The sequence below is a fragment of the Hypanus sabinus genome, chromosome X1 (genome assembly GCF_030144855.1).
Source record: "Hypanus sabinus isolate sHypSab1 chromosome X1, sHypSab1.hap1, whole genome shotgun sequence".
NCBI lineage: Eukaryota > Metazoa > Chordata > Chondrichthyes > Myliobatiformes > Dasyatidae > Hypanus > Hypanus sabinus.
This window is the reverse complement of record NC_082738.1, coordinates 49,494,095-49,512,388: the sequence shown is the minus strand read 5'-3', so window position 1 is coordinate 49,512,388 and position 18,294 is coordinate 49,494,095.

The following is an 18,294-nucleotide window of genomic DNA, read 5'->3' as shown; positions in this document are numbered from 1 at the left end:
GTTTTCTATCCATGTTGAAACCCTGCCCCCAATGCCATGAGCTCTGATTTTACTCACCAATCTCCTATGTGGCACCTTATCGAATGCCTTCTGAAAATCTAGGTACACAACATCCACTGGCTTACCCTCGTCTAACATCCTTGTTACACCCTCAAAAAACTCCAACAGATTAGTCAAGCATGATTTGCCCTTGGTAAATCCATGCTGGCTCGGCCTAATCCTATTTCTGCCATCTAGATGTGCCACTATTTCGTCCTTAATAATGGACTCAAGCATCTTCCCCACGACTGACGTTAGGCTAACAGGGCGATAGTTCTCCGTTTTCTCCTTCCCTCCCTTCTTGAAAAGTGGGATAACATTAGCCACTCTCCAATCTTCAGGAACTGATCCTGAATCTAAGGAACATTGGAAAATGATTACCAATGTTTAACAAATGTTGGCTTGGCTCTGACACCAGTCAGAGCCAGTCTAAGCCTCTCAGTCTACAATAGTGACACACATCAGAATCCAGATTATCATCGCTCACATGTCATGAAATTTGTTTTTCTTTGCGGCAGCAGTTCGGTGTAATGCATAAAATTATGTCAGTACTGTGCATTAGTCTTAGGCACCCAAACTATATATATATATATATATATATATATATATATATAGTATATTTTTTAGTCTTTAAGCACAAAGATAACAATACATGATTAAGTAAAGTTCAGTAGTTCCAACTGCATAATTCTATATTTTGGGTGTGGACAAATATTTCCATAAGATTACAAACTTACAATAGAAGCAGATTTTAACTGACAAGGCCACGTCAGAACATTCAGGCACCTTTGATGGGATGATGCAGTTCACATTGAAATTCCAAAAGCCCTGAGCACAAAATCTCAGACACCGAACATATCCTTTTATTGTATTACTGTGAAGGCTGATTCTCTCGTTAAAAAGATTCAAATTACTGATCGATGGAATGACTCTGATCAAATAGCCAGTCTGACCACTTCCTTGATCCCTCTCGCAAAAGCGCCAAGTATCTTGGTTCACGATCCCTAATGCCTGGTTCAACCTAGGCCAACAATGAAAGCCCTATGGTCTTTACATTTGGCCAATGCATGTGAGACTGTCTTATGATCATGTCAGTTTCCAAAAATATATATCTTAAGTGGCTTCCTGCTGTGAGCCAATAGCCTGCTCTTTTCCCAGGTAGTGATGCTTATGCAGCTGTCCTTATAATTTTGAAACTGGTTACTGCATGTAGGTTATACTTGAAGACGGTCTGAGTGATAGTTTTTATTTGTATTAAATGACTTTTATAATAGAATTCCTGATTATAACTTCATGCTAACAGGTGTCAGAGCCAAGCCAACATTTGTTGTTCAGCTCTATTTGCTTTTCAACTGAGTAAAATGCCCTTTCAGAGGGCAGTTAATGAACCAAATGAGATTTTAGTAATAGTAACTTCATACATACCATAAAAAGTTTTTTTTTTACTTTAGGCTATTTAATTAACCAGACTTCAATTTCTCATCTACTATTTTTTGACTTGAACATGACTCCAGATCATTCATCTAGGCCTCTGATTTACTAGTTCAGTAATTTAATCATAACAATAGTGTGACTTTGATTGAGCCACACAGAATGAAGTGTCTTTACTCAGCACAACAAACAGTAATTCTGGAGGTACCTCCCTTGTAAGAATCTCAGAGGAATCTCACTGAACTCAAAGTGCATTGAGGCTTTGAGCACAAAAATAACAGTAGGTTGGAAGTTGACTCCAAGTCACACACCATCCTGACATGGAGCTATAACACTATTCCTTCACTTTTGTGGGATTGGTACCTGGAATTCTCTCATTAACAGCATTGTTGGTATACCCACACCTCGAGGACTGCAGTAAATCAAGAAGGGATCTCACCATCGCCTCTTAAGGATAACTAGGGATGGGAAATTAAATCTTGTTTAGCCTGCAAAGCACACATCCCTGGAATGAATATAATAAAATTGGTTTTAACTTCATCATTTTGTCGATGGGCAAATGGCTCCATAGAATTACATCATTACCATGGGTGCACAGCTCAACTGACAAAAATACCTTTGCATATTCAAATATCTTGACCGGGAATCCAGACACCCCCAAAAAAGCTGCCCTTTTACCATTGTTTTGAGAGATGAGTCCCTTTGCATAAGATGGTGCCTATTCATGTAGCTATTCTTATTGTAAATTGAAGACAGGTTCTCATTCGTATCAACTGCCCTCTATTCCCATAGCTTTGAAGGGTGGCACCCACCTAACAAATCCCAACACCACTTATCCAAAAACTTGTTGATAATTCAGTGAGTGCAATTGATTAATGGATAGAGGTTGAATAAATTCCAGTGATAGCTCATATAAATTATATGCTCATATTTAATGTTTTTCAAATACTTTTCCATTACAGTTTGTTGGTGGCATGCCTACTGGCTCAGATTCCAGTGACCAATGTTATAAGAGAGCAGTGAATATGCATGGTTCTATATGAAATGTATTTCTATATATTAAGTCAAACATGAGTGACTGAACTTGAGTGAAGTCATCCCCACTGGTTTAAGAGCCTGATGGTTGAGGGGTAACAACTGTTCCTGAACCTGGTGGTCTGAGCCCTGAGGCTCCTGTACCTGCTTCCTGATGACCCAGCATGACCTGGGTGGTGGGGTCCCTGATGATTGTTGCTGCTTTCCTGCAACAATGCTTTGTGTAGATATGCTCAATGGCAGGGAGAGCACTACGCTTGATGGACTGGGCCATATCCACTACTTTGTGTAGGATTTTCCATTTAAAGGCATTGGTGTTTCCATCCTTGGCTGTGACGTAGCCAGTCATTATACTTTCCACTACACATCTATAGAAGTTCATCAGAGTTTTAGATGTCGTGCCAAATCTTCGCAAACTCCTAAGGGAGTAGAGGTGCTGCCATGCCTTTTTTGTAATTGCACATAGAGGCTTGGCCCAGGACAGGTCTTCTGAAACAGTAACACCGAGGAATTTAAAGTTGCTGACCCTCTCCATCTCTGATTCCCCCATTGAGGACAGGCTCATCGGCCTCTGGATTCCTCCTCCTGAAGTCAATAATCAGCTCCTTAGTCTTGCTGGCATTAAGGCTGTTGCTACAGCACCACTCAGCCAGATTTTCAATCTCCCTTCTGTATGCTGATTCATCACCAGTAAGTTCATTTTACAGTGGCCCACCAATGGGAGCCTGATGCCTCTATCAGTCTGAAGGTGGAGAGCTCACTTAATAATCAAATCAGAATCTGATGATTTGCATTGGACACCTGCTGCCTCTAGGACTGGACATGCTCACATTCTCATTGGTTCCTCATTGACCAATTTTGCAGGCAATAGTGATCAAGGTGGCTCTGGTGGTTGTCGGGCTTTCCGTTACTTTTGCAGCATCCAGGAGGAACCAGAGCCATTTCCTGAGCATCATATGAAAAGGATTCTGGGATTCTGCCATGCTATTTGCTTTTACAGTTGCAGTACTGGTCCTCATTCCCACATCCCCGGTATGTAGTACTGGGCTAATCAAGGATAAACTGTATCTTGATGTAATCAAGAGACATCAAATGAAAATGATTCTCAGGGTGGTATACGATACTTGGATAATACATTTGACTTTGACTTTGATGTCAAACTTGATGAAACAATTGATGAGGCCTACACTTCAAAGTGGCTTCAGCCTGCAATTAATGGCTAGCATGCCAGAAGTTAAAACCTACCAGAGCATACAATCACAAGGATGGAATCAGGATTCAAATGCTCTTTTTAAATGATCAAATTGGTATATAGCTATTCTTTCAACATTGTGTCATGATGTTAAAATTAGTGTGCCTATCTTTCCATCTTAAGGGCTTACAACTTTGAAACAAACAATTGGTGAGTGTTGGACCTAGAGTCTTAGACCACAAAAATCATTTTATTTTCCTGATGAAGTCCTGATGAAGGGTCTTGGCCCGAAACGTCGACTGCTGACTTTTTTCTGTAGATGCTGCCTGGCCTGCTGAGTTCCTCCAGTGTTTTGTGTGTGTTTCTTGAGAACACAGATTAACTTGCAAAGAGTAAACAGTCAACATTTTGGGGCAAGACCCTTCATCAGCACTGGAAAGAAAGATGAGAAGTCAGGGTAAGAAGGTGGGGAAAGGGAGGAAGAAATAGAAGGTGGTAGATGATAGGTGAAACTGGGAGGGGCAATGAGGTGAAGTGAAGAGCTGGGAAGTTGATAGGGTGAAAGAGATAAAGGGCTGGAGAAATGGGACTCTAATAGGAGAGGATAGAAGACCTTAGAAGAAAGGGAAGGGGGAGGAGCACCAGAGGGAGGTGGTGGGCAGGTAAGGAGATAAGGTGAGAGAGGGAAACAGGAATGGGGAATGGTGAAGATGGGAGGGGGGGGCAATTACCAGATGTTTGATGCACAAACATGAGAAAATATGCAGATATTGGAAATCCAAGCCAACACACTCAGCATCTATGGAAAAAGAGTAAACAGTTGACATTTCGGGCAGAGACCCTTCATCACAAAAACACGAGAAAATCTGGAGATGCTGGAAATCCAAAGCAACACACACAAAATGTTTCCTGTTTCTCTTTCACCTTATCTCTTTACCTCCCTCTGGTGCTCCCCCTCCTTCCCTTTCTTCCATAATCTTCTATCCTCTGCTATCAGATTTCCCCTCCTCCAGCCCTTTATCTCTTTCACCATTCAGCTTCCCAGCACCTCTCCTCCTTTCCAGGTTTCGCCTATCACCTACCAACTTGTACTCCTTTCTCCCCTCCCCCCACCTTGGTCTGACTTCTCATCCAGTCCTGATGAAAGACCTCTGCTCGAAACATTGACTATTTACTCTTTTTCCATAGATGCTGCCTGGCCTGCTGAGTTCCTCCAGCATTTTGTGTGTGTTGCTTGGATTTCCAGCATCTGCAGATTTTCTCATGTTTGTGCATCCTCTATATATTAACATTTAACATATTAGTGGCTACTGAAGCCATTAAGCAGTTTTTAGGTTCTGAACAGAACAATTGACATATGTGGAGAGGTATCGGACAGATTATCTCTCATTTCAACCGTCTGATTAAGCAGCCTTCTACACATATTGATCGCTTGTTAAAAAAAATCAATGAGCTTCACTGAGAGATATCACTTGCTAAAGCCTGTTTTAAGCTGCTGTTACTATCTCCAGATGAAGTCACGTAGCACTATTAATTACCCATTTTGTCACAGAAATGGGATTGACTGTGTTTCAGGAAAGAAGTTTGGGTAAGGATGGAAGTTATTTGAATGTAATCAACTGAAGTAAAGGAAATAATAGTGTTAGTTATGCCTCTGAGCCAGAACCCACTTGTGCAAACCTCAGTGCTGAGAGCAGGGAATCACTAAATTTATCTGTACACTATAAATTGGGTGATGGCATTATGACAGTGTTTCATATGAACTGCAGTGAGCTCCAACAAAATTAAATTTTTTTGACAGATTTGTCAATATTACCACATCCCTTCTGTACTTTGCTATTCATTTCATGATAGGGCAATTTCTACAAATCATCTTGCCTGGCATTTGAAAACCTATTACAAGAAAGGGAGTCCTGATTCTGAGGGAGAGAAAAAAATCTGGTGCTGGTCTTCCAGAGTCGCTCACTAATCTGGCATCCCCTTTTTGCACCAAATGCTATATTGATTTAGAAAATGTTTGGTTTGATGGATTCCTTGCTGAAACAAGTCTTTGTCTTCTTATTGGGGTCTACATGGCTGTTGCTGGATCCCAACTGAAAAATTGAGGTCCAACTTATTAGGCAACATCTTGTGTATTTTGTCTGCATATATTGATTATCTAAATAGTCAATATATTTGTTCAGAATAAAAATACCATTCAGCCATGGGTCCCTCCAAGACACTTTCTGGTAGCCAGCTTTACATGTGAGACGGTCAATATTCTACTTTTACTGGCTGGTAAATTGCATCAGACTGTTGTCTGGTGCCAGAGGCATGTAATTAAGAACCTCTCCCCGCTGCTAGCTCACTCATAGACCTAAAGTTGACTTGGGCCTGAGGCTAACACAAAGGCTGAAAGACTAGTTTGGGTAGAAACAGCAAAAGTTTATGAATAATTTTTGTGAGGCTCCTGATAAGTTATGGAACCAGGACTTAATTTCTTGATGCATCTGAAGAAGGTAGCCTTAAGAGACCAGTTCTTAAAGGAAATCACTAATAAATTTGCATATATCTTGAAGATCATTTCCAGCACAGAACGTTTCATTAATGGCTAATAACTTTCATTTGGCAGGCCCAATAAAGTGCAAGAGATTTGTATCATATTTCCAACCTTCAGGTGACAATTGCAATGAGCAGCTGAATGGGATCTTATTTGCCAGGTCCTGGAACTTGATCATTTTTTATCCAAACAGAGCCCTGTAGCACAGCTTATAATTTTACCATGTTCCAGGATTCATAAATGTGTAATTAACTTTTCTAATGATGACTTCTCTTCCTGAAATGCTGTGCCAGTGAGGAATAGAAAAGGTGATATCTGTGTTAATTTGTAGGTTGTGTGTGCCCACAGGAAGGGATATGGGGACAGAAGTGCATAGTCCATTGGCAATTCTTAAGCTTGCACAACTTTGCAGCAGTCAACCTTGTCACTTTATATGCAAACTAAGAAAGCTCCATGAATGTCTTGATAAGAACCAGGAAAGAGCTTTAACATATCATTGCTAACATTAATGCATTAGCCAAGATTTAAAGAAGTCTTTTAAAATTAAAAGCCATGGAAAAAACTTAACAAGCTATAATCTTTGAAAATTCTTTTTACTTTAATGAGTAATCAAAATCAAAATACTGCAGAAACTAGAAATCTGAAAGGAAATTACTCAGCAGGTCAAGCGGTATCTGTGGAAAGACAAACACAGGTAATGTCTCAAGTCAAAGATCCTTTGGAACTTCTGACAAAGGTAAATTGAAGTAAAAAATCAGTCTGCTTCCCTTTTTACCTGATCTCCTCAGAGTTTCCAGCATTTTTGATTTTGGTTTAAAGGTTGCTTACTTTGTTTTTCATAATTTTTTTAGAGATACAGTACTATAACAGGCCCATCTGGCCCAACAAACACGTGCTGTCCAATTACACCCAATCAACCTACCAATCCATACGACTTTGGAGTGTAGGAGGAAACTGGAGCACCCAGAGGAAACCCATGAGGTCACGGGAAGAACGTACAAACTCTGTACAAACAGCAGCGGAATTGAACCCGGGTTGCTGGCGCTGTAAGTTATCACACAGTCATTCCCTTCTGATTAGTCCTCTTTAGAGCTGCCACAAAATTCTGATATAGTTATCTCCATAAGAAGCAAGCCATTAGCAATGTTGCCCTCATAACGACTGCAACATTTGAGCTAATTTTCAGATCACTAATCTTTCATCCAAACTGTCTGTGAAGAATGACACATTGGTCTCTGTGAAGTACTGTAGACTGTTCTAGATTAGCCAACATGCAATCATTGCATGATGAGCCAGAAACAAGTCCACTAAAGCCTTGGATGCTTAGGCCACTTTATAACTCTCTAGGAGCCTCTGGTATTTGGCATTGTGGCACGATGAAATGAACAGTATTTTGGATTTTCTGCATGTGTGTGGATTAATGTGGAAATCGAGACAATGCCGTCAACAATACAGCACAATATTGTCTAACCTCACTGATGATATCTTCAATATTTATATTATTATGGAAATCAACGATGCAGTGTGAATTAACTGCTACACTTACAAAGTTAACTTGTTCAAAGATTTTGCACCAGCCTTTAGAGGTGCAGGGAGCCTGTTTGCATTGCAGAAGATGATTTTAATGAAAAGGAAGGGCTGCAAAAGACCCAGGCAGCATAATTTAAAATGCTAGTTAATTTAAAGAATGATGTAAAAATTTCCAATAGCTTATAAACATTATATAACTTGTTAATTTAGAAAGATTTTCTTATAAAGTCTTCCTAATGGTTTAGTAATTTAAAAGGACATTTCTTTTAAATTCCAAGACTTTCTTTTAAATTTAACCAATAGCTTGTTAATTTGACTTTTTACAGAAGTTTCTAAAGGCTTTTAAAGGTTCAAGCAATGCTTATTTCCTTCAGCAGTTCAGGCCTGAACCTGAGGGCAGTTTTTTATTCTGGTTTTTGTGTGCTGAGCTAGTCTCGTCTGCCTTATACTTGCACAGCTAACAGCTGCACCGAGCCATAATACATCGAGTCAAAAAGCTCGAGTGTTTTATCTAAGTTTGCAATAGGAGAACTGCAGCAAGTGTATATGCAGTTTTAATAATAGTAACAATAAAAGTAATAATAATTTATTTTAGAGCACTTTTCATACAGACGATGTAGTTCAAAGTGCTTTACAATGGGATAAAGTGCAGACATGATAATAAAAGAAAAAAGATGTGAGTTCAAAGCAAGGTTACATAAATGGGTTTTGAGCTGGCATTTGAAAGTGTCACTGAGTCTGCGTTCCTTATAGTTTTAGGTATTGAGTTCCACAGTTTAGGAGTGTAGTTCAAAAAAGCTGATCTCTTTTGAAGGAGATTGCTTAAATTTAAGAGACTGATGGAAAAAGACCTAAGAGCTCGAGCAGGATTATAAAACGAAAGTGATTCTCTGATGTACTCTGGTCCCAGACCATTGAGAGCTTTAAAAACAAATAAGTGTACTTTAAAATCAATTCCAAAAGGTACCAGAAGCTAATGCAGAGTAGCTTGGATGGGAGTGATATGCTCCCTCATCCTGGCTTTAGTTAAAAGTCTAGCAGCAGTGTTCTGAATGAGTAGAAATTTGTCAATAGGTTGCTTTGAAGGCCAGTAAAAGGCATGTTACAGTAATCTATTCTGTTCAATAAAAGGCTAAAATTAGTTTTTCAGCAAAATTACATGACAGATATGGATGTACCTTTGCAATATTTTCATTGAAGTCGGTAATGACCATTGTAATTTAGCAGCTGACTTCAAATGCCCTGTTTGTCTCACAGCATCTGGTCTGCCAAGCATTTCCATAAATGTTTGGGCCATAGAATTTAGATAGCCACTAACATATTGTGCAGACTTTAGGAAGAACTTTATTCAGAGAGTGGTGCTACGATTTGATGTAGTTGAAACAGATATCATACTAGATGCATTTAAGGGGATGTTTGACTAAAATTTGAGGTTGAAGTATACTGACAATATATTAAAGGAGGAACCTGAAATTGAAGTGAGGCAGAAGGCTCCCCCTGCTTTGACAAGTGGGTTTCAGTGCCATGCTACTGTGCTAGAAATTCTCCTCTTGGGATATTTGCTGGGAGATGGGAGACATGCCCCACAATGACATATTTTCACATATATCCAAACATTTTATAAGCAATGAATTTTTAAAAACTAGTCATTGCTGTAATAAAGATCCACAAAAAAAATCCCTGGGTATTGCTAGTTGAGGATTAAATCTTGATCAAATTTAAGCTAGCGCCAAGGGACCTTTTACATTGGCTTGAGAGTTTAGTTTAATATCTCACCCAAAGGCACACAACCAATTGTGTAGCATGGCAGCCGGATGTAAGCACTGATATTGTGCCCAAGTGGGACTTAAACTCACATGCATTCGACTGAGCTGCAGTTAACAGTGGGACCAATACAGCCTCATAATAAAAACCAAAAATGCTCTAATCATCAAAATATTTGGTACCAAATTCACAAAGATTAATGGATGAGTACGTCCAGTTTTTTGGCATCTGGGTGTATATTTTGAAGATTGAAAGCATAATTTTGTGAAGATGTACTTTAAAATCTCTGACCATGTTTCCAGGTAAGCTTCATTCATTATCCATCCTGAACATTATTTTCAAGGGAACCTTATTCCCACAAATCACAGATGAGGAACAAAATAAATTGCAGCAGACTTCTGTGCCTTAACAGGATCAGAAATGTAAATGAAAAAATGAATGCTGCAGATTTATAATACTCTCAGGCTGCAATGTCCTCCATCTGTACTGAGAATCTCCCCCACAATGTCTTTGTGCTATCATTCACACCCATCCTGTCACTCTGAGCCAACCCAGCATTTTCATTTTTGTCTCATCCACTGCCTTCTGTTGATATGTGATGGTGGCAAACTTGGCACTATGCCTTGTTAGAAATCCTATTCCCAATGATAATAGTGTGGCTCAGAGGCACAGTTAGCTGGGCTATTGTAGCAACCTGATTAGAATGCCCAGATGTGTTAGAAATAGAATAAATATACTTTAGTCAGCATTGTATCCACAGCATTATACAAAGTGGCTTGAGGTGTGGAATCCATAAGCCTGAGAAATCCATTTTCTAAAACTATATGCTTTAGGAAACAATATCTTTAATTATCTGAATTTTACACGACAAAGTTCTTACAGTGTGCAACTAGAGAGCAAGACTGGAGCTCCAAGAAGAATATCCTGCCAGAAGACAATGATGTAACATCAGAGCCAATGGTTTAGGAAGGGGGAGGGTTGAGTTCCTCCTGTCAGAAAAGAACTGGGAAAGGAGTTAAACATAGGGACCTGAAAGTTGGATCCTAAAATAGCAGTATATTTTATTATATCAGTTTATCAAAGACCCTGATCTAGAAATTCCAATATCACTGTTACATTGTCAACAATATGGTGAAGTGGAACTCCATCTGTCATTTACAGCTGCCTATAAACCTGTCCTGAATCACGGAGGTGGAGAGTGGGTGGGTGAGCCATCTAAATGGTACAGCCCGTTATGGATCAATAGCAGCTTCTTCCTGGTAGAGATGTTTGACCTCTGGGACAGAGAAAGCACTTTCTCAAGTCTAAACTTCTTTAGTGATTTAATTTAGTGATAGAATAGCCTAGTTGCTCCCAAGAATGATTGCAGTTGAATGAATAATTTAGTTTTGGAGCTTTCATTTGTTTCAGCAGAGACCAAACTGTTGACTTTACAGAGGTGCCCAGGTGGAGAAGATAATGGGAAATTGTACAATGATTTTTTTTCCCTCTCACATAACAGAATCAGAATCAGTTTTATTATCACCAGCAGGTGTTGTGAAATTTGTTGCTTTGTGGCAGCACTACATTGCAATACATAATGATAAACAACCTATAAATTACAGCATAATAAGAAATAAAATAAAATTAAATAAGTAGTGCAAAAAGAGAGCAAAAAAAAGTGAGGTAGTGTTCATGGTTCCATTGTCCATTCAGAGATCTGACGGTGGAGAGGAAGATACTGTTCCTGAAGTGTTGATTGTGTGTCTTTAGGTTTCTGTACCTCCTTCCTGATGGTAGCAATGAGAAGAGGACATGTCCTGGGTGATGGAGGTCCTTAATGATGGATGCCACCTTTCTGGGGCATCTGCTTTTGAAGGTGTCCTCGATACTGGGGAGGCGAGTGCCCATGATGGAGCTGGATGAGTTTACAACTTTCTGCAACTTTTTATGATCCTGTACAGTGACCCCATACCAGATGGTGATGTAACCAGTTAGAGTGCATTCCATAGCACATCTGTGGAAATTTGCGAGAGTCGTTGGTGGCATACCAACTCTCCTCAAAAATAAAATCTAGCCGCTGTCATGCCTTCTTTGTAATTGCATCAATATGTTGGGCCCAGGATAGATCTTCAGAAATGTTGGCACACAGGAACTTGAAACCCTTTCCACTGCTGATCCCTCAGTGAGGACTGGCATGTGTTCTCTTGATCTTCCTCTTCTTGAAATCCACAATCAATTCCTTGGTCTTACTGACACTGAGTGCAAGGTTGATATTGTGACACCACTCAACCAGCTGATCAATCTCACTCCTGTACACTTCCTTGTCACCATCTGAAATCCTGCTAGCAATAGTTATGTTGTTGGCAAATTTATAGATGCCATTTGAGCTGTGCCTAGCCACGCAGTCAAAGGTGTAGAGAAAGTAAAGCAATGGGCTAACCATGCATCCTTGAGGTGCGTCAGTGAGGAGGAGATGTTATTTCTGATCCCCACTGACTGTCGTCTCCCAATGAGGAAGTCAAGGATCCAGTTGCAGAGGGAGGTACAGAGGCTCAGGATTTAGAGTTTTGTTGATTAGAACTGAAGGTACGATTGTATTGAACACAGAGGTGTAGTTAATAAACAGCATCCTGATGTACCTAGGTATTGCTTTTGTCCAGGTGATCCAAGGCCGTGTGGAGAGCCAAAGAGATTGTATTCGCTATAGACCAATGGTTGCGATAGGCAAATTGCAGCAGGTTCAGGTCCTTGTTTAGGCAAGAGTTGATTCTGGCCATGACAATCTTCTCACAGCACTTCGTCACAGGAGATGAGAGTGCCACTGGGTGATAGTCATTGAGGCAGCTCATTCTGCTCTTCTTGGACACTGGTACGATTATTGCCCTTTTGAAGCAGGTGAGAGCCTCCAACTGTAGCAGTAAGAATGAAGATTCCCATGAACACTCCCACCAGTTGTTTGGCACAGGTTTTCAATGCCCTACCAGGTACACCATTGGGGCCTGACACATTGTGAGGCCTTGAAAGATGTTCTGATGTCAGCCTCTGAGACAGAGATTACAGGATCACTGGATGCTGCAGTGATTTGTACATGTGTAGTTTTATTCTCCTTTTCAAAGTGTGCATATAAGGCATTGAGCTTTAGGAGTGAAACACCAACTCTGGCAGGGTTTGCAGGCCATTCATCATGTTAGGTTTCACTTTGTAGGAATTAATGACCTACAAACCCTGCCAGAGTTGATGTGCATCATATTCCATCTTTGATCTCAATCAGAGTTGTTGATTCGCTTTTAAGATAGCCTTCTGTAGGTTGTACCTGGACTTCTTGTATAGTTCTGGATCACCGATCTTGAATGCCTCAGGCTTAGCCCTCAGCAGACTGTGAACCTCCTGGTTCATCCATGACTTTCAGCTTGTGTATGTCTGGTATGTTCTCGAAGGCACGTACTCATCCACACAGGCTTTGACAAATTCGGTGACAACTGTGGTGTATTCAATTAGATTTGAAGATGAATCCCTGAATATTGTCTAGTCCGCCGAGTCAAAGCAGTCCTGTAAACGATCCTCTGTCTCCCTTTTCCAGACCTACTTTGTCCTCACGACTGGAGCTTCAGTCTTTAGTCTCTGCCTGTACGCTGGGAGTCGAAGTACAGACAGGTGATTGAACTTTCCAAGGTGTGAGCATGGGATGACACGGGAAGCGTTCTTGATGGTGGTATAATTGTGGTCAAGCATGTTGACGCCACTGATTCCACAGGTGATATGTTGGTGGTAGTTGTTCAGAGACTCCTTCAAGTTGGCCAGGTTGAAATCCCCCACAATGATAGGGAAGGCATCTAGGTGTGTTGTTTTGTGATTGCTGATTATGGTGCTCTGCTCCTCCAGAGTTTGCCTGACATCGGCCTGAGATGGAATGTACACCGCTATCTGGATGACAATAGTAAGCTCCCTCGGCAGATGAAATGCTTAGCACTTGACCGCTAAGTGTTCCCTGTCATGTCAGGTGAGTGGGATTGAGACAGAACTGCCACGTCTGTGCACCATGATGAGTTAATCATAAAGCATTCTCCAGCTCCTCTACCATTAAAAGACCCAGCTGTTCTGTCTTTGCGGTGAATGGTGAAACCCTCGGCTGGTGTGCTGTGTCTGAAATGACAGCAGTGAGCCATGTTTCTGTGAAGTAAAGTACACAGCAGTCCCTGATGTTCCTCTGGTACCCACTGAGGAAAATCAGGCAAATTCCTTTAATTCCTCGTCAGGCAAATTCTTGACGAAGGGTCTCGGCCCGAAACGTCAACAGCGCTTCTCCCTATAGATGCTGCCTGGCCTGCTGTATTCCACCAGCATTTTGTGTGTGTTGTTGTTTGAAATTCCTTTAACACATTTGAATATCAAATAGTTACCCCACAATTGTGCCTAGCAGGAATTGCAATTAAATACCTCCATCATTATCTGACTTACAGTACAAAGAATACCTAACCTATATCTCCTATTTCTTAATTGAAAATCAAAATGTTACATCTTCTAACGAAGCTGTTCTCATAGAACTTAATTTATTCATTAGTTATAAGTACAAACATTTGTAGTTCTAAGTGGATCAATAATGTAATCCCCACGAGATCAATCGGTTTTCGAACTGGAATAGTTCTTCAAGCAAATGCCTCAGACTTCTCGATAGACCAGTCAGGGTTAGTGTAACCAATGAGGTAATTTGGGAAGCAGTGATAAGTTATTGTATAATTGGATCTAAGAAACTGAATGTAAAAAAATGAAAATTAGAGGTAAGAAAGGAGAAAAGTGAACTGGAGTTGGAAATTATGCAGTCTGGATAGCAATAACAAATACCTTATTGGATCCTCATCTCAAGGTTATTTTCTAAACTCAGTTTCAAACTTCCTTGTCTCCCTTTCACTGTTTTAGTGATTCTATTATGGTTAGAGATCCTTTGCAGTTCCTTTCTGTTCTCCATAAGCTCCACATATATCGTCCATATTGAACAGTCTACCACTCCAACACATCCTTTCCCACATCTCAAAACAAACAAACCACATGCCAAGAATGTATTAAAAAGACATATGTAATTCAAGTTTATCTTAACCAAGCAACTAAAATTAAAAGGCTTTTGTGTGACTGGGACTTCAGTATTTATTAGTTCTTCGCTCAATGCTTTGAACCAACAGTACAACCAAAGATGAAAAAATACATCATGAATGTTATTTCTCATTAGATCTGACGGCCAAGCTCATGGGCCACCACCGGAGCCTTATTTCTAATATAAAGTAGCAAACATTTGCGGTTTTTGCCCTGATGTATTGTACCATGGTTCATTTTAATTTGAAGATGAAGCTGCCACAAAAATTATTCCTGTCAAATAAGCAGATCCATGCTCTCAGTACAATTATGTTTAATTTAAAGATGACGATACAAGAGAATTGATAGGATATACGAGGGGTGATTGATAAGTTAATAGCCCGAGGTAGAAGGTGTCAATTTAGAAAACCTAGCACATTTATTTTTCAGCATAGTCCCCTCCTACATTTACACACTTAGTCCAGCGGTCGTGGAGCATACGGATCTTGGACCTCCAGAAAGTGTCCACAGATGGGTGATTGATAAGTTTGTGGTCTAAGGTAGAAGGAGATGAGTTATACAGCTATCGTTACATGCACATGCAGCTCAACTCTTTGAGTGATTATGCAGAAAGTTTGAAGTTAATAACTCATCTCCTCCTACCTTAGGTCACGAACTTATCAATCACCCCTGCTGTGGACACTTTCTGGAGGTCCAAGATCCTTATGCTCCACGACCGCTGGACTAAGTGTGTAAATGTAGGAGGGGACTATGTTGAAAAATAGATGTGCTAGGTTTTCTAAAATTGACTCCTACTACCATAGGCCATGAACTTATCAATCAGCCCTCGAAAATTTCTCTGAAAGTGTTACTTAATGTGACATTCTGAATTCCATCAACCAGCTATCAAGAACACATGGTCTGCAGTGATATTTATTGAAGCCACAGTTCAAAGAGATACAATTTTTAACTTAACAAATCAGATTGTAGAAGTAAAAAGTACTGAAAATACTCAGAACATCAAAGCAATATCTGTGGGGAAAGAAGAATGAATATTTCAGGCAAAGAAGTCTGAAATCATTTTTGTTTTATATTGCAGAGAAGGGGAGGGGATGGAAAGAGCAAAAGGAATGCCTGTGATAGGGTGAAGATCAGGAATGACACAAGTAGTGTTATTCCTGGCTGAGAGAAGATCATGAAAGAACATTTGTTAAAAGATGGTCATCTACCCAGGGGATTTGCAAGTATAAGAAGATAAGTGAAAGCATTTTCCACATCAGTGTTCTGTTATGTCTTCTTTTTACCTCAACTGTGGCTTTTCCTCCTCCATTGTTGATAAATCCCTTAATTGTGTTGGAGTTATAGAGTATCAAAGCATAGAAACCAGCCCTTCAGTCCAACTCAACCATATTGACCATGCTGCCAAACAAGCTGGTCCCATTTGTCTGTGTTTGGGCTATATCCCTCTAAACACTTCCTATCTATGTCCTCATCCAAATATCTTTTAAATAGTATTGTATCTGCCTCAACAATTGCCTCTGAAATCTTGTTCCATATGCACACAAACATTTGTATGAAGAAGTTGTCCTGAGGGCCTTTTTATATCTTTCACCTCTCACCTTAAGCCTATGCCATTTAGTTTTTAATTCCCCTTTCCTGGGAACACAGATTTTCTGTATTCACCCTATCAATACCCCTTATGATTTTACACTTCAGTAAGATCACTCCTCAACCTCGTATATTCTATCCTGCTCAACCTCTTCCAATAACTCAGGACCTTGAGCCCTGACAGGATCCAATTTGATTCAAGTTCCAAAATTTTGTCCTCATACTCTCTGCTTCCATCTAGAGCGTAGATAAGGTTTCCTCATCCTCATCTTCCTTGCCTTCCACATGACCATGCTTCACATTCTGTGGAACATCCTCAGTAATGTCTGTCATCTTCAAAGTAAGTGCCACCATCAGACAAATCCTCCTGTCATCTATCAGTCTTTTGAAGGGGCCGTTCCCTCCATGATGTACTGGGTCACTCTTCCATTTCTACTGGGATCTACTTTGCTTCTCACTGCAATATCCCATGCAAGTGCAGAAGATGCAAATCCTGTCCATTTGTACATCTTCCTGCCCTACCATCTGTGGACCTAAATATTCCTTCTAAGTGAAGCGGTACTCCACTCCTTCCAATTCAACATACTATGTTAAGAATTCACAATCTGATCTGTCCTACACTGAAGAAGCTAAGCATAGATTAGGAGAGTACTTTGAAGAAGAAGAGCATTCTGTGAATGTTACTCTGAGTTTCTAATTCTCCATCCCGTTCCCACACTGACATTGCTGCTTTTGGCTTTGAATGCTACTCCAACAAAGTTCAACATAAACATGTGGGGCAGCATCTCATCTCCCAGAGTAGTGTATTCTAATGAAATATCATTTATCTGAAACATTAATTGTGTTTCAGTCTCCAAGATGCTGCTTGACCGTTTGAGTATTTCTAGCATTCTGTTTTTATTTCAGATTTCCTGGATCTGGAGTAGTTTCTTTCTTCAGTCTGTATTTTATATTTCATCACTGATGTTTTTTTTTATTCCTTTTATTATCTGTTTTCATTATCTCCTATTTTTACATTTTCTCTTGGCAGATCATTGAATCTTTAAGTAGATACGCTACAGCAACAGAAGACCTTTGTCACCTTCTCTTAGCTAGTACCAATACCATTTACATTATTGTTTTGCTTTTTGCCCATTCCAATATTCTCCCAGTTCTTCCCTCATCTTCTTTATGGCTTCAAACATTTTCTTTTATTTCTAACTTTTCTCTGTTTCGATGAAAACTCAATGACCTTGCTTATCTCCCCAGAGATGCTGCTTGCCCTGTGGTCTATTTCCAGTACTCTCATCTGTTATTTCCAATTTCCAGCATCTGCAGTTTTTTTGATTTTTGATAATTTTCTGGCCACAATCTGTGGTAATGAGATCAGAATTCAGCACATTTTTTACTGGGGAGCTACACTCAATGGGCACTTTACTAAGTATCTTTTGTACCTAATAAAGTGGCCACTGTGTGTATGTGTGTGGCCTTCTGCTGGGTGTAGCCCATCCATTTCAAGGTTCAACATGTTGTGCGTTCAGAGATGCTCATCTGCACACCACTGTTGTAACATGTGGTTATTTGAGTTACTGTCATCTTCCTGTCAGTTTAACCAGTCTGACCTTTCTCCTCTGACCTCTCTCATTAACAAGGCATTTTTACTGACAGAACAGCCATTCATTGGATGTTTTACTTTGCTTTTATACCATTCTCTGTAAACTCTGGAGACTGTTGTGTGCGAAAGTACCAGTCGTTCAGTTTCTGAGCACCACCCCATCTGGCACCAATGATCAAAGGCACATAGATCACATTTCGTCCCCATTTTGACGTTTGGTCTGAATAACAGCTTTATCTCTTGACCATGTCTGCATGCTTTTATGTATTGAATTGTTGCCATGTGATTGGCTGATTAGATATTTGCATTAACGAGCAGGTGTACAGGTGTACCTAATAAAGTGGCCACTGAGAGAATATTCAATAGGAGGTGAATTTGGTTCTATTACTTCCAATTGTGCAGAGTTTGATTTGAAACTGGGTGCTGGAAATGAAAAGACAACAAGGGAGAAATTATTTTTTGGACATTAGATGGAATTGGATTAAAATTCAGTGGTGCAGAGTACTCTAATTC